The following is a 23,889-nucleotide window of genomic DNA, read 5'->3' on the forward strand; positions in this document are numbered from 1 at the left end:
CTGCCATGAAAGAAGTTCTTTAAGGCAGAGTTCCCCAACCTCTGGGATCTAATGCCTGAGGATCTGAAGTAGAGCTGATGTAATAATAAAAGAAATAAAGTACAAAATAAATGTAATGTGCTTGAATCATCCTGAAACCACCCTCCACACCAGTACGTGAAAAAACTGTCTTCCACAAATGCTGTCTGGTGCCAAAGGGCTTGGGAACTGCTGCTTTAAGGTATACGTGTGAAGGGGAATCCGTAGATCATGAAGCAGTGCTTCTCAAACATAAGCATGCACATGAAATCAGCAGGAGATCTTAAGATGCTAGTAGGTCTGAGACAGAGTCTGCAGATTCTGCAGTTCTAACAAGCTCTCAGGGGATGCCAATGCTGCTGACCACACACCCTGAGCATGAATTTGCTCAATTTTATTAGGTAATGCCAGTTTTACCAGGTACTTATAGAAATAAGAACTCTTGTTACTTCACATACTCACCAATACAGTATTCTCAGATTTTAAAATTTAAATGAGAATAAATCCAATTCACTGGCTGTGTAATCATATTTTCTGGTTTTCCTTTGTATTTCTGTGATTTCTAATAATGTTGGGTGTTTTTAATATGTTTAATGACTGCACAAAAGATGTTCTCTTTTGTGAAGCACTTGTTCAAGTCTTTTCCCCTCTTTTTCTACTGTTCATTCTTTTTATTGATTTTTCAGTGTCCCTTTTCCATTCTAGACACCAGCTCTTCATTGACTTTATGTTGCAAATACATTCCCAGCTTGTGAATTTTCACCTACTTGTGTTGCAAATGTGTTCCAAGCTTGTGAATTTTCACCTACTTCATAGAGTTTTTTGAGTAAGCTGTAATATTTTTGTAATATTACAGCAAACTGTAATTTTTTTAAAAGTTTTGAGTAAAACTGTAATATTGTTGAAAACTTGAGGTCTGGTAGATAATTGCCTTTACTATTTAGGAACATTTTTTTGCTAGGTGTGCTACACATAACAATTCTTAATCACACTTTTCTAAGTTATCCCTTATTACAGCTAGTAACCATCAACCAAAAACAAAAAAAAAACATTTTAATCGCATAAGCAGGTGCTAAAACTTTAAACAATGGAACAACCAACATCTGAAATACTGTTTAAAAGAAACACTTTTTCCTCTTTCATTGCACAACAGTGTTCAAATTGACTGAGATAAGGCCAAGAAATTTCAAACTCATTTTCAAGCCCTCAAACCAAATCTTTCAAAATAGCAATGCAACTTATTTCTCTAACACACATGCACAGTTGGAGTAGTGACCCTGTAACCATGCAGACAGCACATCAACAACCAACCAGGCCAAAGAACAGAATACATGTAAAGACAAACATCTGGGGGCTGCCACCGGCAGCTGGGCCTTCCACCCACCCCACGCCCTTCCCTAACCAGCCATACCTTGGGGTTGAGCTTCCTTGGCACCCGGGCCATGTTCCCTTTCCGCATCTTGATGGGTACCTCTCTGCCACAGGCAGTGGTGAATACAGAGTGAGGAGAGGAAGACAAACGCAACTGAGCTCGCCCTACTATCCAAGGAGCCACAGGAAACACTGCTCGTACGGCGGCCCACAGGACCCTGAGCAGCCTGCTTACTGGTCCATCAGTGTCCTAAAGAGCCACACCTGTAGCCTGTCTGCCTTCTCTTCGATACAGGCTGGGAAGCTCTGCTGGAGGAAAGAAGAACTCTTAGAATACTTTTGTTTGTTGTGTAGTGGCTAAGTCATGTCTGACTCTTTTGCGACCCAAGGACTGTAGCCCACCAGGCTCCTCTATCCTTGGGATTTCCCAGGTAAGAATACTGGGGTGGATTGCCATTTTCTTCTCTAGGGCATCTTCCTGACCCAGAGATTGCACGTCTCTTGCCTCGGCAGGTGGATTCTTTACCACTGGGCCACCAGGAAAGTTAGAATACTTTAAGGCAGGGTAAAGAGACCATGGGAAGCAGTGGATGGATTGGAATAGTCCTTCTCAACTCTGACTGCAGAGTCAAATCTACTGGGTTTGCTTTGTAATTACTGAGGAACCTGAGGCCCTACTCCCAGAGAATATAACTTAATTGCTGTGGCTGAGGCACAGGCATCAGTAAATTTTTTAAAGTTCTCCAGGTGATTTAAATGTGTAGCTGGTAGTGAGGATCACAATATCAGCATGGCTCAGGGCAGGGATATTAGTGGGGAACCTATGCAGGGGGAAGCTGGAGGACCTGAAATGTTCCTGTGCATGAAATTGGAGAGGTGCTGGTGTAGACCAGTAGTTTCTTAGAGTGTGGTCCCAGGAATGCCTCACAAATGCAGATTCCTGGGCTTCATCTACAGAATTAGAATTCCTGGAGGTCAGACCCAGTGATTCTGCATTTTAAATAAGCTCTTTCTAGGTGACTCTCAGAAGGCTAAAGTTTGAGAAATGATAGATGTTATGGATGTAGAACCAATAGGACTCTATCATTACCTACAGGTATGAATATAAAAAAGATGAAAAAACTGACTTTAAGAATTCACCAATGTTAAACTCCCCCAAATATGTGCTTATATTCACCAAAATGCATGCATTGGAATGACCCTCAGTGTAACCAGTGAAGAATATACCTGGCCAGCTTCTGAGAATTAATATACCACTGTTCTTGTAAGCCTCCATTTGTTTGATTTCAGGCATAGTCATGTGGGATCTTAGTTCCTCAACCAGGGATCGAACCTGAGCCCGCTGCACAGGAAGCTCAGAGTCTTAACCACCGGACCACCAGGGAAGTCCCCAAGCCTCAATTCTGAGTTTGTTTGCTTTGTCATAATCTGAGCAGAGCTGTGACATATTTGGGTTGCTGCTCATGCAGGAGATGGTTCACTTTAGAACACAGGGAGGAATTGGGTGAAAGAAGCAATAGGAAAGAGAAAAGAATGATGTATATTGGCTCTTCTTCTAATTGAACTATCGTTGATTTACAATGATATGTTAGTTTCAGTTACATTATTTTTCAGATTCTTTTCCCTTATAGGCTATTACAAGATATTGAGTATAGTTCCCTGTACTATAAGGTAGGCCTGGCTGTTTATATATAGTAGCATGTATCTGTTATTAACTCAACTCTTCTCAGTCTTGAGGTGGTTGGTTCTTCCATTGTAACGTATCACTTACCCATAAAGCTAGAGATTTCTTCTTCTTGCTCCCCTTTATGATTTAATTCTCACTACCTGAGGACCTAGATAGCATATTAAAAAGCAGAGACATTACTTTGCCCACAAAGGTCCGTCTGGTCAAGGCTATGGTTTTTCCAGTGGCCATGTATGGATATGAGAGTTGGACTGTGAAGAAAGCTGAGCACCGAAGAATTGACACTTTTGAACTGTGGTGTTGGAGAAGACTCTTGAGAGTCCCTTGGACTGCAAGGAGATCCAACCAGTCCATCCTAAAGGAGATCAGTCCTGGGTGTTCATTAGGACTGATGCTGAAGCTGAAACTCCAGTACTTTGGCCACCTCATGCGAAGAGCTGACTCATTGGAAAAGACCCTGACGCTGGGAGGGGTTGGGGGCAGGAGGAGAAGGGGACGACAGAGGGTGAGATGGCTGGATGGCATCACCAACTCAATGGGCATGAGTTTGAGTCAACTCTGGGAGCTGGTGACGGACAGGGAAGCCTGGCGTGCCGCGATTCATGGGGTCGCAAAGAGTCAGACACGACTGAGCAACTGAACTGAACTGAACTGAACCTGAGGTTCTCACAAAAGAATGTAATGTTTGCACCAGTTGCACATGGCACCCCAGGAACATTCTGCAATATCACAGAATTCATATTGCTCTTGAATTTATATAAATATATGGGCCTACATGTAACATATGAGTGCATATTCAGTCGCTCAGGCATCTCTGACTCTTTGTAACCCCATGGACTGTAGCCCACCAGGCTCCTCTGTCCATAGAATTATCCAGGCAAGAATACTGGAGTGGGTTGCCATTTCCTACTCCAGGGCATCTTCCTGACCCAGGGATAGAACCCTAGTCTCCTGCACTGGCAGGCAGATTCTTTACCACTGAGCCGCCCTGGGTAACATATGAACTGTGACATTAATGATAATTCTTTACAAGTAGATAGATATTGACTAAGAGGATTGAGCAGTGTTGTTTTTGACAAGGGCTTCCCTGATGGCTCAGTGGTAAAGAATCCGCCTGTCAGTGCAGGAGACATGAGTTCGATCCCTGATCTGGGAAGATCCCACATGCTGCGGAGCACCAACTAAGTCCAGGTGCCACAACTATTGAGCCCCTGCCCGGCAACAAGACAAGCCACCGCGATAAGATGCCTGCTCCCTGCAACTAGAGAGGAGCCCCCACTCACTTCAACCAGAGAAAAGCCTCACAGCAATGAAGACCCAGCACAGCCAAAACTAAATAAATAAAATTAAATCGACCATACTCCAACTTAAAAAAAATATATTTGACAAGATTTAATTTCACAAATAAGTAAAAATTTTGCCTTTGATAATTCCTATATTTTTGTCCCTCACTTTTGGAGGCAACTGTGACTATTTAGAGAGAAAAATAACTTTTGAAAATATGAGGCTATTCTAATTTTTTTATTTTCTTACTCTTAATTTATACTTTTAGATGAACATATATTCAAATTTTGAATATTTGATAACAATTACACATCATTTTTAAAATCCTTTAGATCACTGAAATCAATACAAGTCAAGATCACACTAGAAATAGATAATACAAAAGAAAAATACTAAAAGGGACAAATAGAAAATTTCTAAAGAAGGCTGCTTACATTTTAAAAACTGGCAACAAACAGAAAAAGAGACACAGAAATACAGAACAGACTTTTGAACTCTGTGGGAGAAGGCGAGGGTGGGATGTTTCAAGAGGAATCGGGTGGAGAGGGAGGTGGGAGCGGGGATTGGGATGGGGAAGACGTGTAAATCCATGGCTGATTCATATCAATGTATGACAAAACCCACTGAAAAAAAAAAAAAAACCATTAAACAAAACTTGACTCCAAAAAAAAAATAAATAAATAAAAACTGGCAACAAAAAGATTAGAAAATTTTATTAAGCATAATCATGTAAAATCCAGAGATAAGGCATTATAAATTATTTATTAACCAATACTTAACTACCCATGAAAATGAATAGAACAGTTATTCTTATCAAATTCACACCTTGAACTTCAAGTCAGATTAAATCCTTGCAATTTCATATTATTTTCTAAATGATTCTTTGGCTACAAATTAAAACATTGAGATGGAAAACAGAATTATTCAGGTCAAATGCATAATTCAGAAATCACAAATGTAACCCTGGGTTGTTCCTTGCAAGATAAAGAAAATATATCCATGAAACCAGCAAAATCAGTGAGGACAAAACCTCTGGAATGTTACTATGTTTGCTGGATGATGATATTGGAAAGTAACTCCAACCCTTTTGATAGCATAAAATTATTTCTAGCAAAACACAAATATGCTTCAGATTAATGCTAATAATTTCCAACTGGATAAACGTAGTAGAAAATACAGTATTTCATTAACACAAAGTCTTCCAAACAGAGTGTATTAAGCATGTCTTTTTATTCTGACGTTTTAACATCTGAGGGCTTATTGACCCTGGAGGGACTGCCCCTTCCAAGGCCAGACAATTTCTAGAGCTAGGACAGGCCTCATCTCCAGCCTGCAGGACTCACCAGAGCCCACACAACCCACAGCCTCCTCTACCAGGCTCTCACACGCAGAGCCACTACCAACCTGCCCTAGCTACCCCAGAGCCAAAAAGAAAAACAAATACCGTATTAAAAAGCCAGGGACTTCCCTGGTGGTCCAGTGGTTGGGAGTCAGCCTGGTGATGCAGGGGGCTCAGGCTCCATCCCGGGGTCCAGGAAGATCCCACATGTTGCAAGGCAATTAAACCCATGCACCAGAATGACTAAGCCTGAGGGCCTAGAGCCCATGCTCTGCAAGAGAAGCCCCCACAATGAGAAGCCCCCGCTCGTTTCAACTAGAGAAAGCCTGCATGCAGTAACGAAGATCCAATACGATCAATAAATAAGTAAATAATTTTTTTAAAAAATCCATAGTGTGACTTCTTACCATGTGTCACAAGCACAGAGGACTAAGGTTTCCCCACAGCTTCCCCAGCTGTGTCTTCCACCAGTATGATATCTGTTCCCCTGGCTGAGAACTGAATCCATGGGATCCCACTACCCAGCCGAGCTGAGCCCAGAGCGAGGATTCTGAAAATCCAGATCCAAGGCTTGCCATCACCAGGCTGTGATGCCAGGTACTGGGCAACCAGGGATGGTCCCTTTGCCTCTGAACCCACTAAAATCACTCAAACCAGCCTTCCCGAAGCCTGTTTACCCTGCCTCTCCTCTTCCTTCCTGCGGAAACCCCACTAACAGCTCTGGTCCACATTTCTTCTCGCTCTTTCTGCCTCCTGACCCTGGTGCTTCCCTGTGTGGTCCGTGCGGGACATGGTGTGCCCCGCTCCTTGGGAACTGTGACTAATAAGCTACCTTTTCAATGAGAGATATCTCATCTGCTGGCCTCACCACATCTTACTGTAGAAATTATAAAACTTAGATTTAAAAACTGTAGAAACTGGCTGCTACGATCAAAGTTCAAGGGAAAATATTTTATGACTCCTGTTAATGTGTTTTACAACCAGTCTTCAGGAGTATGTCTGGCCAATGTTGGTATTTATGACTGTAAACTGGATTGTACATTAAAGGGAATGAAACATCATTTGTGCACAAAAAGAAGCACATACGCAATTATTAGAACTGATGAAAAAGATGAGTAAACAATTGATGATACTGAACAAAGACAAGTCCATGCTGACATGGAATATTGGCTCAAAGTTCTTAAAAGACAAACCAATGTTAACCAAGAACTCTGCGTCCTGTTTAAGAAATCTTTGCTTAACTGATTGCACAATATCTATAGAAAATAATGGAAAGTAGTATGAATGATTTTAAAATTTGGTGCTAGAATGACCAAGTAAAACACAGGAAGACAAATGATTATTATCCCAGATAGAGAATTCAAACCGGAATTTGTATCAATAGATAGAAGAGGTGATCATAGTTTGAAACAAAAAATTTATATTCAGCTCAGTTAGATTATGGCAGGGACAAATTTCATTTCAACTAAGAGTTATTATATGTATTGTTGAACTACCAGACAAAAACAACAAAGTTGAGGTGACTATTTCATTCATCTTACACCTATTATAAAAAGCACAGCTACTGGACTTCCCTAGTGGCACAGTGGATAGAAATCCACCTGCCAACGCAGGGCACATAGGTTCAATCCCTGGTCTGGGAAGATCCCAGATATCACTTGGCAACGAAGCCTGTGCATCACAACGATGGAGCCTGTGCTCCAGAAGGGGGAGCCACAACTACTGAGTCTGCAACTACTGAAGCCACAAGCCCCAGAGCCACCGCCAAGAGAAGCCCGTGCACTGCAGTGGAGCGGAGCCCTTGCTCACCGAAGCTAGAGAAAGCAGAAGGCGAACCTAAGTTAGAGAGATATCAAGTCATCTTTACCTATATCAAAACAAAATTCCCTTGAGATACAACAGCTTAAAATGTTTATAACAAAGGTAGCACTGCAGAGTGGTGGGGGTGGAAGAGATGATCTTTTTAATGAACAGTGTTCAGTCAAATGAATATCCAGGTCCAAATATAAAAAACAAATCTTCTGGAAGAAATCAAAGCAAAGAAGACCCAGTGCAACAAAAAATAAAATAGCATATACAGCCAAAATTAGAAAATAAAATCACAGCTACTGACTTCAGTGATGTTCAGTGACTAAACATTTTCTATAAGCTTATTGGCCTCTTTTTTTTTTTAAGTACCTGTTTAAGTCTTTTGATTATTTCTGTATTGGATCTCTTTTTATTTTTTTAATTTTTATTTTTTGATTTATAGTTCTTTATATTTTCTAGGTATGTATTTTACTGGCTGATGTTTGTATATCCACTGTGTGACTTGCATTTTTACTTTTAATGGCATCTCCAATAAGAAATCAAGAATTTCTTAATTTTAATGTAGTCCATTTTACCAATAATATCCTTTATTAGTAGTCATTTTTATTTTTTTCTGTCCTGTTTAAACATTCTTTGCCTTCCCCAAGTAAATAAATATTACTCTATGATTTCTTCCAGAAGATTCGTTTTTTATATTTGGACCTACAATTCATCTAGTATTGAGTTTGGGGTATAATTTAAGACAGAGGTCAAGATTACTTTTTTCCCATGGGATATTCATTTGACTGAACACTGTTCATTAAAAAGATCATCTCTTCCACCCCCACCACTCTGCAGTGCTACCTCTGTTATAAACATTTTAAGCTGTTTTATTTCAAGGGAGTTTTGTTTTGACATAGTTAAAGATGACTTGATATCTCTTTAACTCAGGTTCGCCTTCTGCTTGGACCCCCTAAGTGAATTCAGCACAGGAACTTTCCAGGGGGAATATGACTATTATCAGTAAACAGAGGGTGTCTTCAGGTAGTATGTCAATTAATTAGCCTTCGAGCAAAGTACAAATTCCAGTTTCTGGATGGACCAAAACTTTTCTCCAACCTCTTACCCCATGCCTCCTTGCTTCTACAGATGGCAAGTAGGGAGAAGTCAGAGCTATAAACACCTGGTGATCTCTCCCTCCATATTCACAAGCTTTCTAAAGGCCCAAATGATCTACATTTTAAGTCAGAGACTGTTTCACTGCTTTTCTCCTTCTCCTTTGACCAGTGAATGAAATGCCCCCTCTCCCAGGAGAGCAGGGCTAAATTTAGGGGCACAGAAGCTAATTAGAGACTCAGAAAAGGCTTATTCCTTCATGATTCACCAGTGAAGAAGTAGGAAGGCTGCTGGGTCTATCTCCACGCAGAGCTTCTGGGGAGAAAGAAACAAGCAGCCTGGGACAAATGGAAAAATAACTTCCAGAACGTTAAAGCTTCAGCCAGTGTTTAAAACCTGACTCCAATCCTCAAACGCCCTTATGTTCTTGGGCTCATTCCATCTCCAAATCCACATAATACACAAAAATAGCCCATCGGTATATCCAAAAGTCAAGTTAAATTTTAAAACATCAACAGGAAAATTATGCCAAATTGAGCAACTCTCAAGTTGGGTGATTTCTATAAGCCCACAGGGGCTGTTAACAATACCTCCTGGGATTCAAAAGACAGAGATGCAGTTGAAATCTTGGTAAAAACAGACTCAGAGAATGACAGGATTTTCCATGCACTTCCCTGGTGTTTGTGCATACATCTGGATCTGTGCACAAATGAACATGCTATTCAGCCATCTATCATGCATGCAGAGCGGAGCCTGCGACTTGGATAACACATCTGAGCAGAAACTCATTGTCAGGGTAACAAGACAAGGCAACATTTACAGGTCAAACAGCTGTGGGTAAAGTCCAGACTATCAGTCTGTGAAATGAGATTTGCTGTTTTCCCCTGAATGTGTAAGAGGAAAGTGCGGGCAGCAGTGCGGAGGGCCTGGGCCACACCTGTGTTAAGATGAAGCCGACAGCTCAGGCCCACAGCGCATCCCTTCTTTCATGCCACCCTCCCTGCCCCATCCCTTCATAAAAAATGCATCTTGGCAAACAGATTATGGGGCAACAGGTCAAACTGTTCCTAGATGTCAGCATATTTTTAAAGCTTGTACAAAAATATTATCTGATGACCTGATTGAAGCTGTTTAACCTAGTTATTTTTAAAAAAGAGCTTTGCTAAAATCAAACATGGGAGAACATGTAATCTTATGTTTCCATTTAAGTCCAGTTTCAACACGGTGGAATATGGGTTATGGAGTAGTTGGAATCAACATGAACTTTGATAGCAAGGTGTGAATTCTGTGCTGCTAGTTCTTAGCTGTGAGACCCTGGGTAAGTAACTCAACCTTTCTGAGCTTCTAAGACAGCGATGATAATACCTGCTTCTCAGGAGGTTGCAATGAAGAAATGGGTTGGATATTTAAAGCGTCTCTGTTGGGTTCTTTAACACTGGAACTACCTGGGTTAACTCAGTGACAGTAAAAATGTTCTGGGAAGGTAGGAAAAAGGCAATAGTCTTAACTCCACCTGGACTTGCCTGGGGGTGAATGCAATATCTTTGAGATGGGAGGCAGCCCTGGCTGGTTAATAGCAGGCATTCTTTGCTCTGACACTTTGCCATCCTCATGGTTCAAATACTTTCCATCTCTTTTCTCTGACTGGATTAACTGGCTCTGTCTTTATATGTTTTGAAGGCTGATTAGCCAGGCCTATCACCCTCCTGTAAAGAAAGCCCTATTCAGTAGAGCTTTTATCCCATGCCACTTCATAGGCCACTGACTAGCTGTAGATGGTTCCCCTGGAGGATGGTGAGGTCACATGGCACCTGGCATGCATGAGGAGGCCCTCTGGAGGAAGTAATGTGCATGTGGGTCCCTGTGGCTGCCAAGAGTCTTGCATGGTTTATCCAGTACCGCACTGGGCATCTCAACCAGCAGAAGAAGCTCATTAAACAGCTGCTGAAACATCAAAAACACTCAACTTGAGATCCTCAGCTGCTTGTGTGGCTATGACTCAAAGTCCCCACTAGAGGGCAGGAAACTTTAAGACGATGGATTTTTTTTTAAACAGGTGAATACACTGGTAAAATGATAATAATTATTGGAATAATAAATAATCATAGATAACCTCTATGTATGTATTCAAATGATCAGAAACTCCTAAACACTATACATGCATTATTCATTCCTAATATTCTCTTCACCTAGTTCTTCTGAGAAACTGTAATTACACAATTGTTAACTTGTTTTTCATTTCTATCTCTACCACTAGATTAGAAATTCCATGAGGATAATGTCTCCTTAGTTTACTCTTTGGTACTGAATAGTGAGTCTTGAACATGGTAGTTGCTGACTAAGTACTTTGAATAAACAGTGAATGAATTGAATCATGACGTCAAAACCAAAGGTGCGGGTTGTTATTATTATAGTACCTGGTGTTTTGTCATTAGTAAATACTTTTTTTAAATTTTGTAATATCTTTTTAGGTACTTTAAGTCAGTTATTAGGTGACTGTTCCATAATGTTTCTTCAATAACATTTGTATGTTATATTTTGGGGGAATAATGTTTTTTTATAGGGAATGGTGAAAGTGAAAGTGTTAGTCGCTCAGTCGTGTCTGATTCTTTGCGACTCCATGGACTGTAGCCGCCAGTCTCCTCTGTCCATGGAATTCTCTAGGTAAGAGTACTAGAGTGGGTTGCCAGTTCCTTCTCCAGCGGGATCTTCCAGACCCTGGGACCGAACCTGAATCTCCTGCATTGTGGGCGGATTCTTAACCATCTGGCACTGTTAAAATTAAAATCCGTAAGATCACCTAAAAAACCCAGAAATAAACCCATGCACCTATGATTAATTAATCTATGACAAACGAGGCAAGACTACACAATGTTGGAAAGAGAGTCTCTTCAACAAACGGTGCTGGACAACTACACGTAAAAATATGATTTTAGATCATTCCTTAGCACCATACACAAAAATAAGTTCAAAATGGATTAAAGACCTAAATGTGAGACTGGACACTATAAAACTTCTAGAGAAAAACAGAGGCAGAACACTCTGGCAAAAATTGCTGCAATATTTTTTCATGATCTGTCTTCCAGAATAATGTAAATAAAAACAAAAATTAAAAAAAAAATGGGACCTACTTAAACTCAAAAAGTTTTTGCATAGCAAAAGAAACAATAAACAAAATGAAAAGACAACCCACAGACTGGGAAAAAAATATTTGCAAATGACGCGACTGACAAGCAATTAGTCTCCAAAATTTACCAACAGCTCGTGACACTTAGCAGCGTCAAAACAAACAACCCAGTCACCAAATGGGCAAAGACCTGAACAGACATTTCTCCAAAGAAGATGCACAGATGGCCAAGAAGCATGTGAAAAGACATTCAACATCGCTCATTATTAACAGAAATGCAAATCAAAACAACAATGAGATATCACTTCACACCAGCCAGAATGGCTATCATCAAAAAATCCACAAACAACAAATGCTGGAGAGGGTGTAGGGAGAAGGGAATCTTCCTACACTGGTGGTGGAAATGTTAATGGGTACAGCCACTATGGAGAACATTATGGAAGTTCCTTAAAAAACTAAAAATAGAACTACCATATGACCCTACAATCCCATTGCTGGGTATATATCCAGAGAAAAACATGGCCCCAAAAGAGACATACACCCCAATGTTAATTGCAGCACTGTTTACAATAGCCAAGATAATGGAAGCAACCTAAATACCTAAATGTCCATAGACATAAACACATACACACACATACAATGGAATAACACTCAGCTGTTAAAAAGAATGAAATAAGGCCATTTGCAGCAACACGGATGGACGTAGGAAGTGTCACACTGAGAGAAGTTAAGTCAGGCAGAGGAGAAATATCATATGACATTCCTTATATGTGGAATCTAAAAAGAAATGATACAAATGAACTTACAAAACAGACTCAAGAGACTTGGAGAATGAACTCATGGTTGCCAGTGGGATAGTTAAGGACTTTGGGAAGGTCAGGTAAACATTGCTATATTTAAAATGGATAACCAACAAAAAACTATTGTATAGCACTTGGAACTCTGCTCACTGTTATGTGCCTGCCTGGAGGGTGTGAGGATTTGGAGGAGAATAGATACAAGTATATATATGGCTGAGTCCCTTCACCATTCACCTGAAACTATCATGACATTGTTAATTGGCTACAGCCCAATACAAAATTTAAGATTTTAAATTAAAAAATCCACAAGATCGTCCTTTAAGAGAAGCTGCACTATTATCTTATTATATAAAAGTACTGTAATTATCTGGACCAATTTGTGAATGTGCATTCAACAAGTTTTTTCAATGCAGACCTCAGGCCGGGTACTGCTCTAAGGACTTCACATCCTTACAAAGGCGCTATTATTAACCCCATTTTACAGATGGGGAAACTGGAGCACAGAGAGATAAAGAAACAAGATTTAAAATTATTAAGCAAATAAATACATAAATAAAATTATTAAACAGTAGAGTTAGGATTCAAACCCAGGTATTCCGACTGAGGACTTCAGGCACATAATCACCACACTGCCGTACAATTCACTTAATGATTTGATACAATCATTACATAAAACAGTAATTGCATAGGTAGGTGGGCCACCTCAAAATATGCTGCAGTGGCATATCGATTATTTTGCATAGGGCTTCCCTGATAGCTCAGCTGTTAAAGAAGCTGCCTGCAATGCAGGAGACCCTGGTTCGATTACTGGGTTGGGAAGATCCCCTGGAGAAAGGATAGGCTACCCACTCCAGTATTCTGGCCTAGAGAATTCCATGGTCAGAGGAGACTGGCAGGCTACCGTCTATGGGGTCACAAAGAGTCGGACATGACTGAGCGACCTTCACTTCTCTGTGAGCCTCCTGTCTCCCCGAAAGCCGGAAATAGACCTCTCCTGTGAAGGGTGTACTCTCTGTATCTGGAGGTAGAAAGACTCCTTTATCACAGAGAGAGGAATTCAGGCTGAGGAGCTTCTTGTTACTTCTTTACATTATTACTCCAAGCCCAAACTCTGTTTAGATTCTTCACTAATGAGCACCCAAAAAAAACCCAAGTTCCTTTGTCCTCTCAATTCCTCACAAATTTATTGTTTCTTTGTCTAAAAAGTAGAAAGGTTGCCTGCTTTGCTACTTCTTGGATACCATTTCTATGAGACCTCTGTCTACAATAATTTCTTTTTCTCCTGCTAATTTATTTCCTGTCAATTTTATGACGAGTTCAGCCACAAGGACTCAAGAGGTGTAGAGGGAGAAATGCAATCCTGCTCCCAACAGTAATAATTCTGACAGGCCACAGCAGAATAAATTTGGGAAAACTTCTGTGCATTTTTCACAATGAAATTTTAATCTATTCAAAATAACATTGTTGGGGAAAGAAGGACAAAGAGGTCAGAAAATGTCCTTGCCTCCCAAAATCTTGTTTCTAGACAGGGAGTTATTTTGTCACTGCATGATGAAAAATTAGAGTCTCTTTTAGGAAAAAAAAAATAAAAGCCAAACGCACAAACCAACTAACAGGCAAAGATCAGCCTGCTACAGCACAGAGCTCTTGACATAGCAACAGGAAAGCCAAAGCCTACAATGCAAAAAAAAAAAAAAAAAACCCTTTTAATCTCATCAAAAGGCAAGACATTTTTAGGCAAGGAAGTTTTGCAATGAAAACAACATGCTACAACCATATGACTCAGCAATTCTACTCCTAGGTGAAGGACCCAAAGGAACTGAAAAGAAGTATTCAAACAAAAACCTCCACGCTGATATTCATAGCACTATTCAAAATAGTGCCATTCACAACAGCCAAAATGCCCATCAACAGATGAATGGATAAACAAAAGGTGATGTTTTCATACAATGGAATATTGTTCAATCATAAAAGGAATGAAGTGCTGATAACAGGCTATAACAAAGATGAACCTTGAAAATATTATGCAGAGTGAAAGAACCAAGTGAAAGTTGGTTACTTTCACCAGAGTGAAAGTAACCCAGGGTTACTTATTGTATGGTTCCATTTTCATGAAATATCCAGAAGAGGAGAATCCATAGAGATAGAAAGCAGTTAGTGATTGGGAGGAACTAGGGATACAGGGGAAGGGAGAGTAACTCCCTGGGTATGGAGTTTTTGTTTGGGGTGATGAAATGGTCTGTAACTAGATGCAGAAGGAAACAGCAACCCACTCTAGTATTCTTGCTCGGGAAATCCCATGAACAGAGGAGCCTGGTAGACTACAGTCCATGAGGTTGCAAGAGTCAGACACGACTGAGCAACTAAACGACAACAAATTACAACACTGTAAATGTACTGCTGCTGCTAAACCCCTAAATTGTTCACTTTTAAAAAGTTAAAAATGTGAGCTTTATGTTATATGAGTTTTACCTCCATAAAAAGTACACGTTGAAAATAAATTTTAATTTGCCCTAAATGGGAAGGAAATCCAAGGAAGAGGGGATATATGCATATGTGTGACTAATTCACTTTGCTGTAGAGCAGAAACGAATTCAACATTGTAAAGCAACAAGACTCCAATAAATAAATAAATTTTCTCTGTTGTTTCAAGACTGTAAAATATTCAATTCTGTCTGTACCATGCACCCTACCAAGACATCTACATTCTTTTGGTTAAAATACAACCAAGCATCAAAGCTCTATCATTTGTTTCAACTGCTTTTTGTATTTGCTAAAAACATAGCAAAGATCATAAAACTCCCAGAAGAATATAAATACTCAGATACTGATAAGATTTCTTTGAACACTGTAATAATTTAGTGTGATGAACTAACTGTGCCCCAGTGGGCTATGGGGTAATGAACGCAAAAGATGTTTTGGTTGAAAAGACAGCTTGAATTATGCAGCATACATTTAAAAAGCATTCTTTTTCATTTCTTGAGTCTTGAAAAAGTCATTGAGAAATTAGGATGGGTGGCTCATACTGTGGATTGCTTTTCTCAACATCCAGTTCAGTCCTCCGTTAGGTTAACAAACCCTGGGAAGCTTTAAAACAACTATATTTCCCAGGCTTCCTTGCAGCTAGGATGCTCTTCACCTAGTACAGATGCTTTGGGTTCCACCAATCAGATGCACTTTCAAGAATTTTTATTGGCACAGAGGCAGAATGCATGTGTCCATTTGGAAGTGTAGTTCATGGAAGAGATGGTGTGACCTGAAGTCTAGAAGTTGTCCTGGCAGCTTCCTAATTTAGCAGGTGGTTTCCCAATTCAGTAGTTTGAGCAGCAATAACAACATATTCAGAGTCAGGATTGTTTGGGTTATCTATTGCTGTGTAATGAACCATCTACAGACTTACTGAATTAAAACAACTGCTTATTATTATTTCTCATGGATTTATTGGACTCAGGTAAGCAATTCTCCCTTGAGGTCTCTTATGAAATTACATTTAGATGGTGGCTGGGATGCAGGTATCTGAAGGCTCAACTGGGCTGGATGTCCAGGGGGCTCACTCACATGGTTGACAGTTGATACTGGCTATGGGCTGGTAGTTCACCCGGCAATGTTGACTGAAGCACCTCCATGATGCTTTTGCGGCTTTTCCACGTCACTCAGGCTGCTCACAGCATAGCCTTTGGGCTCAGAGAAGGAGCAGCCCAGGAGCAACATTTCAAAAAAGCAGGAAGCCAAAGTTACCAGAAACTAAGGACGAGGACAACAACAGGCACAGCATTACTTCCACTACTCTCTGTTGGTCAAATGATGTCACACAACCAACGCACCTTCACAAGGATGAAGATGCAGTCTCCATCTCTTTGTGAGGGAGTGGCAAGCAAATGAGCATGTAGGATGGGAGCTATTCTTTATGCCTTCCTTGTAAAATACAATCTGTTATAAGGATAGAGTGATTTGGTGGGCTAAAATGGCTCTTTCTGCTTTTCTAAGCACCTACGTCCCTATGTGAAATCTCCTTCTGCTTAACTTAGCCAGAGTGGGGTCTGTTGACTACAATATGATCCTGACCAATACTGGAGGGTAAGGCTTCACTGTCCCCAGGCAAACAACATTCCAATAAATTACTCTGTACATAACTGAAATAGGACAATGATGCTTTGGGCTTTGAGCATCTGCAATTCGAAAGTCTTGATCTTAGCTAAGCCATGTATCAGGAAGTTGCTTATCCTCACCAAGCCTCAAGTTTCCCATCTGGAACATGGAAATACAGATGATAATAATATGGCACCTAACTGCATATAATTACTGTGCAGATTAAATGAACCCAGATGGAATATCACCACAAAGCCTAGCTCATAAGAGGTAACGCTAGGTAAAGTTTGTTTTGGTTGTTTACTTAGCTCATACTGCCTCCCTCTCTTTGGGAACTGCTCTATCTGTAAACACAAAGAAGAAGCTGGCCGCAAGGCATCCTGCTAAGAGTTGGGAAGACAAGCTACAAATCCACATAGTGGCTCCATAGTCTATGCTCCTAACTCTGAAGCTGAAAACTGAAGCTGATTGTAAGTCAGCTAGGAAAGAAGCGAGCACTGCAAAGGGTGGGGATGCCATGACATGGGGCTGGAGATGAGGGTAAATAGATGAATATTTTAGAAGACAGAGAGAATGGTGCACAGCAAAGCTCCAAGGAGGAAAAGACATCAGCGGCATTCAAGAAAATGAGAGAGGGATAGCATGGCAGAACTTTCTCCCCTTGTTCACACTGTGGCCCACCTAGAAAATGTTACTTTTTGAATGGGCCATGGGATTAGATGGATGAGCTGCTGGTGACTGGAAGCACTTTCCCTGGGGTCTGTAGGTCTCCATCTCAGGCAAGTCTGTATAATATATTTGTAGGAAATATGGTCTAGAATGTAGAAAGCAAGAGGAAAGTCAACCAAGAGATGTGTGGTAAGACAGACCCAGGATATGCATGACCTCACAGGCCGTGAGAGAGACTTGAATGTGAGTCTGAGGCTGCTGGGAAACTATGGATCAATTTTAACTAGGGGGAAGACATAAGGCAATTTGCCTTGTGACTTCAAGAGGACACACTGATTGCTGAGAAGAGAATGGATGTGAGAGCATGGTATATAGAAGCAGGGAACCAGTTACAAGGCTGTTGAGTGGTCCTGGAGAAAGAAATGAGGAAAAGTGAGACCAAGATCGTGGCTGTGGAGGTCCAGGCAAGTGTACAGGTTTGGGATATATTTCAGGGAAGACTACCTGGGCTGGAGATGAATTAAATATAAAAGGTGAAGGAGAAAGGCTGGTGATGTTGTATCTCACAGCGTTCTCAAGAGGGATTAAGTCTGATTCCAAACACATTCCTCAAAAAGTTAAACAAAGATTTACCATATGATCTAGCAATTCTGCTCCAAGATACATATCCAAAAGAACTGGAAGAAAGGATTCAAATACTTGTGTACCCATTTTCACGGAAGTATTATTCACAATAGAAAAAATATGCAAATAAGCCAAATGTCTATCAAAGGACAAATGGATAAACAAAATGTACTATATTCATAAAACAGAATATCATTCAGCCATAAAAGGAATGAAGTACTGATACAGACTCCAATATAGAAGAACCTTAAAAACACCATGCTAAAAGAAACAATCCAGACACAAAGGGAAAAAATAATATATGCTTCCTCTTCTATGAAGTACCTAAAGTAGGCACATTCATAGAGACAAAGCAGGATAGAGGTTGCCAGGGACAGGGGATAAGGGTGGGGGGAAAGGAATGAAGGGTTATTGCTTAATGGGTACAGAGTTTCTGTTTGATGAAGACTCCTGAAAACGGATAATCGTGATGGCTATACAACTTTGTGAACCTCCTTAATGCTACTGAATTGTATCCTTAAAATGGTTCAAATGGTGAATTTCAAGTTATGTATATTTTACCATAAGAAAAAACTGATTATGTAAATGGAGTGATTAGCACATATCTGGCCCACAGTCGTCTGGACTCAATGAATTAAGCCACTGTTTTCATTGGTCTGATACACACTCTCCTTTTTCAGAGAGGAATGTCTCTCATTCCATAAAGCTGAGAACCTCGAACTTAAGAGTCTGTCTGCCCTGGAGACGGCTTCCCTGGCAGCTCAGTCAGTAAAGAAACCACCTCCAATGCAGGAGAGTCAGGTTCTATCCTGAGCCAGGAAAATCCCCTGGAGGTGGGCATGCCAACCCACTCCAGTATTCTTGCCTGGAGAATCCCATGGACAGAGGAGCCTGGTGGGCTACAGTCCCTGCAGTTGCAGAGTCAGACATGGCTTAGCGACTAAACGACCACCAGCTGCCCTGGAGCACTCTTTGACATCCTGATTCCTTTCCCATCTCACCAGGTTTCCCGCCTGTCCACATGGAACCCCAAGTCACAGTCCACTAGATAGGTTTGAGAGAGTCAATTTCTAGGTAGGTTGATAAGAAGTCCAGGGTCCCCGAGGAGAGAGGGGTCTGGGGCTCTCAAGGAGGGGACAGGAAGTCTGGAGTTCTCATGGAGGAGAAAAGGACTTTTTTTTTTTTTTACATTCCTTAGTCTTAGTCACATAAAACATTTTTTTCTTTAAGCCGGGAGCTGATGATTACACAACAAAACAACTCAGCTTAAACTCTGTACTAAAGATTATATAACAACAATGTATCCTGCTTGAGGACTTATTTCTCTTTCTTGAGAACCTTCTGACTAATCCTGTTACCTTAAAATGTATAATATGGGAGTGGGCTTCCCTTGTGGCTCAGCGGGTGAAGATTCCGCCTGCATTGCAGGAGACCTGGGTTCAATCCCCGGGTTGGGAAGATCCCCTGGAAAAGGGAAAGGCTACCCACTCCAGTGTTCTGGCCTGGAGAATTCCATGCACAGTCCATGGGGTCAAAAAGAGTCAGACAGGGAGTGGATCTGGTAAGATCTTTCTATTGTTAGTTCTAATCCTGTCATCTTAAGTGTAAATTGTGGGAGTCCGTCTAGTAAGACCTTTACAACCTTAAGACAGTCTGTTGATTTACTGTAATAACCAATTTAAAAAGTATATAGCTCCCTTGCTAAGACTAGTGAGACGGTACTCTCTGTCTCCCTTCTGATATCTGTGTCAGCAGCTTTCCCTGTCCCTTTTAATACTTTAATAAAATTCTGCTACACAAAAGCTCTTGAGGGATCAAGTCTGGTCCTGGTCCCGAAGCTAAAGCTGCTTCTTTGGAGATCATGAATCCATCGTTCACCATAAGCTATCAGGCTGAGCCTCCTTCTCACTGGAGCCAGCAAGAAGACACCCAGGGAAGATCCCATCCATCACCATCTTGTTCTTTTGGTCTAAGGCTACATCACCAAGCTGTGGGGTGGGATAATTTTAGAGTGAAATTAGTACAGAGAAGAGGAAAAACTAAAGATCAGGGTATCATAAGCTTTTCGTAGAGTCTCTAGCAGAAAGGACTCGAAACAAGTCCTGCACCAAGATGGAATCCACTCCTGTTGACTACCCACCCCTACACATACCTGGCTCTCCTGGCCTTTGGCTCACAAACCACAGTCTCTGAATCTCCACCCACCCTTGGCTGACCTTTATAGTGCCTCTGGAATAGTATTCTAGTGATAAGTGACACCTTTGTCACCCATGTCTTATAGAAGAACTGGGCCCTTTGAACTGGAGTGGACTTGGATCCTCTAGGTCTCATTTCCTTTACTATAAGCTTTCCTGAGAGCTCCAGGGAAAGCAGTTCCTTTCATCAGTGACCCTGTTAGATTACAAACATGCTTATCTCTCAACATGGACTTTCATTTTCAGCTTCAGTACAGTTTAAACCATATGGAAAAAAGAAAATATTTTTTTCAAACAACAGGGCATCTCATCCCTCTCTGGTGTCTTGAACCCTAACCAAGCTTTTTTCTTGCTCCACTGGTGAGTCCACCCAAATAATAAATCATGTCCTTCTAGTGGTAGCTGTCATCATTTTTCAAGAAGGGCTACAGCTCAATCATGTTTTTTATTTATTTCAGAGGACTCTCTGGGATGGGATACCATTGCCAATTTTTTTCTCTTACACTATTATTACTGTTATTGCAAATCATAGGGAAAGGGAAGCTTATTCAATAAGTGGTACTCTGCAACAGGGCAATTATCTGGAGGAAAAAATAGCTAGATTCATGCTTTATCTAAAACTCTAATACTAAAATCAATTCCAAATAGATGAAAGATTTGGGTATTAAAAGAGAGAGAGGAATCATATGAATTAAAGAAAGAATTTAGGCTTCTAACAGGCAAGCAGCCAGCAGCTGGTAGCCTCTCCTAATTCCCATTGGAATACCTACAAAGATTCAACCAAAGAAAAGGATAACAATTACTATTAAAAGATGAAGACTGACAGATGTCAAATGTAGTAGAAATTGAGTCCAATTTTACGGGAGATGCAACTGGACTAGAATGGAGGGGCCTGTATGATCTTCAGCTGCGAGTAGAGAAAGGGAAAGTACTGGTTGCTCAGTCATGTCTGACTCTGCGACTCTATGGATTGTAACGCACCAGGCTCCTCTGTCCATGGAATTCTCCAGGCAAGAATCCTGAAGTGGATTCCATTTCTTGAGAAGGAAAAGTGCCATTTCCTTCTCCAGGGGATCTTCCTGACCCAGGGATCGAACCCGAGTCTCTTGCGTCTCCTCCATTGTGGGCAGATTCTTTACTATCTGAGCCGCCAGGGAAGCCGCTGCTAGAGAGGCTCCCTGATAAAAAAAGGAATGAAGAAGCTTGGGCTATTTCCCACCACTGTCTCTCAACCAGTAACCCAGAGACTCAAGAATCTGGGCAGTTAACTCTCCAGAGCAGTGGAGAATTTTAGACACACACCAATATCCAGACACCACCCCAGACTAGGTGAATCAGAATATTTAGGGGAGGCGCTCCAGCATGGGTGTTTTTTTAAAAACTCCCAGGGTTGGGGACTTCCCTGGTAGTCCAGTGGTTAAGAATCCTCTTTGCAATGCTGAGGATTTGGGTTCAATCCCTGGTTGGGGAACTAAGGTCTCACATTCCATACAGAAACTAGGCCTGCACACTGTAACTACCAAGCCTGTGCACTCTGGAGGCTGCATGCCTCAACTATAGAGTCTGTGTGCCACAATGAAAGACCCAATGCCGCCAAATAAATAAATGAATACTGAAAAAGCAAAAAAACACTCCCAAGGCGGTTTTGGGACTTCCCTGGTGGTCCAGTGGCTAAGACTCCATACTCCCAAAGCAGTGGGCCGGGGGTTCAACCCCTGATCTGGGAACTAGATCCCACATGCCAAAAGAAAGATTGAGGATCCCTCATGTCACAACTAAGAAACAAATAAATAAGCACAGCTAAACAAATAAATATTTAAAAAAACCAAAAACCTTCCAAGGTGATTTTATTGTGTAACCAGACTGAGAACCAGTCTTCTGCATATATCTCTCAGATGCTATTCTATAGGGCAGGAAGGGAGATCAGGAGATTCTGTCTCCCCAGTTTTGGCCAACCTGGCTCTTTGGTGACATTTCTTTCCCTCCTGACAGTCTGGGATGTCCCTCTTCACTGCTTTTTCTCCTATTGTTTTGATTTTACTTTTTATGTTTTTCAACATTACCTTCTTACTTCTACCTGTCCCTTAAATACTGGTCTTCCCAGAGCTTGGTATCTTGAAATAGCCTCCTAAATTGGATATTTCATTCAATTCTAAGACTTCAGCTGCCAGATATGCGCTGAAGACTTCCATTCTTAGGAGGCAGGGTGAACATTTTCACCTTCATAACCCTCCTCCTGGAGTATATACTCTCCTACTGGGAGAGGAGCCCTCCCCAACCCAAGCCAGGATAATTGTGGAGGTCTTGAGGAGGTGGGGGAAAGACAGTGAGACCATTTAAACAAAACAGTAGCACAGAAATTATGTTAAGAAGTAATCTTGTAGAAGCTCCACTAGCCTAGACCGTTCATCCCCCTCTCTCAATAGCTAGAACATAACGACAGAACAGAAGCCAAGAGAAAGAAGTTAGACACTGGGACAAGAAGGCAGAAGCGCACAGGAGAGACCTCTCTTCTACCATCAAACATGAACTTGAACAAGCTAACGGGGACTGAAAAGGGACAAGAGAGCAACTTTGGACCATCTCTCAATTCCCTGTATGCATGACTGTCTAATGATAAAACTTTTCTGATAATGAACTGTGTCTTTTTCACAAATGATGACATCTGCACCTCCCTACCAAGCTTCCAGCTCCCACCTGACAACGCAATGACTTCAAACATCACATCTAAAACAAGTCCCTCCTCCTCTCCATCACTCCAATCTGCTCTTCTCCTGTGCCATCTCTATGACAGGTCTACCACTTCTCTACCCAGTAGCAGTTAAAGTGTGTCCCCCCCAAATCCAAATGTTGAAGTCCTAACTCTAGTACCTCAGAATGTGACCTTATTTGGAAACTGGATCATGGCAGATAGAAACATTGACTTAAGATGAGGTCATTAGCATGGGGTCCTAATCCAATAGGACTCATGTCCTTATACAAAGGGTGAGTTGGACTCAGAGACACACATACAAGAACATCATGTGAATACAAAGGCAAAGATCAAGTGATGCTTTTACAAGCCAGGAAATGCCCACGGTTGCCAGCACACCACCAGAAGCAAAATGAGAGGCCTGGAACAGATTCTCTCTTAGATCCCCGAAGGAACCAACCTTGCTGACACCTTGATCTTGGACTTGTGGCCTTCAGACCTGTGGGACAATGAATGATTGCTGTTGAAGCCAACCCATGTGTGGTACCTTGTTAAAGCAGCACATACTACCCAACAAAGCCTATGTGCATATGGTATATGTGTGCTGTGTGCGTACCCTCAGTCATGTCCGACTCGTTGCAACCCCATGGACTGTAGCCCGCCAGGCTTCTCTGTCCATGGAATTCTCCAGGCAAGAATACTGGAGTGGGCTGCCATTCCCTTCTCAAGGGGATCTTCCCAACTCAGGGCTTGAATCTGCATCTCTTATGTCTCCTGCACTGGCAGGCGGGTTCTTTACCACTAGCACCATCTGGGAAGCCCATATGGCATATACCACTTAACAAAGATTTACGTTCCATCTCTTGTCCAATGTCCTATGGCTAAATACCATCCCACTGCTTTCCAAAATGTCTCTAAATTCAGCTGTGACTGTTTCCACTGCCTCTGCAGATACTTTGGGTAACTATGTTAGGAGAATATAGAAAGCTAATCAGCCAAATGGAGCCCAGGGTAGATCGAAGCTGATGTGTGTGTGAGAGAGAGACAGAGTTTAGGATTCAAACCGGATGTAGGCATGGCGGGGCTGCCA

The sequence above is a fragment of the Dama dama genome, chromosome 16 (assembly GCF_033118175.1).
Source record: "Dama dama isolate Ldn47 chromosome 16, ASM3311817v1, whole genome shotgun sequence".
Classification (NCBI taxonomy): domain Eukaryota; kingdom Metazoa; phylum Chordata; class Mammalia; order Artiodactyla; family Cervidae; genus Dama; species Dama dama.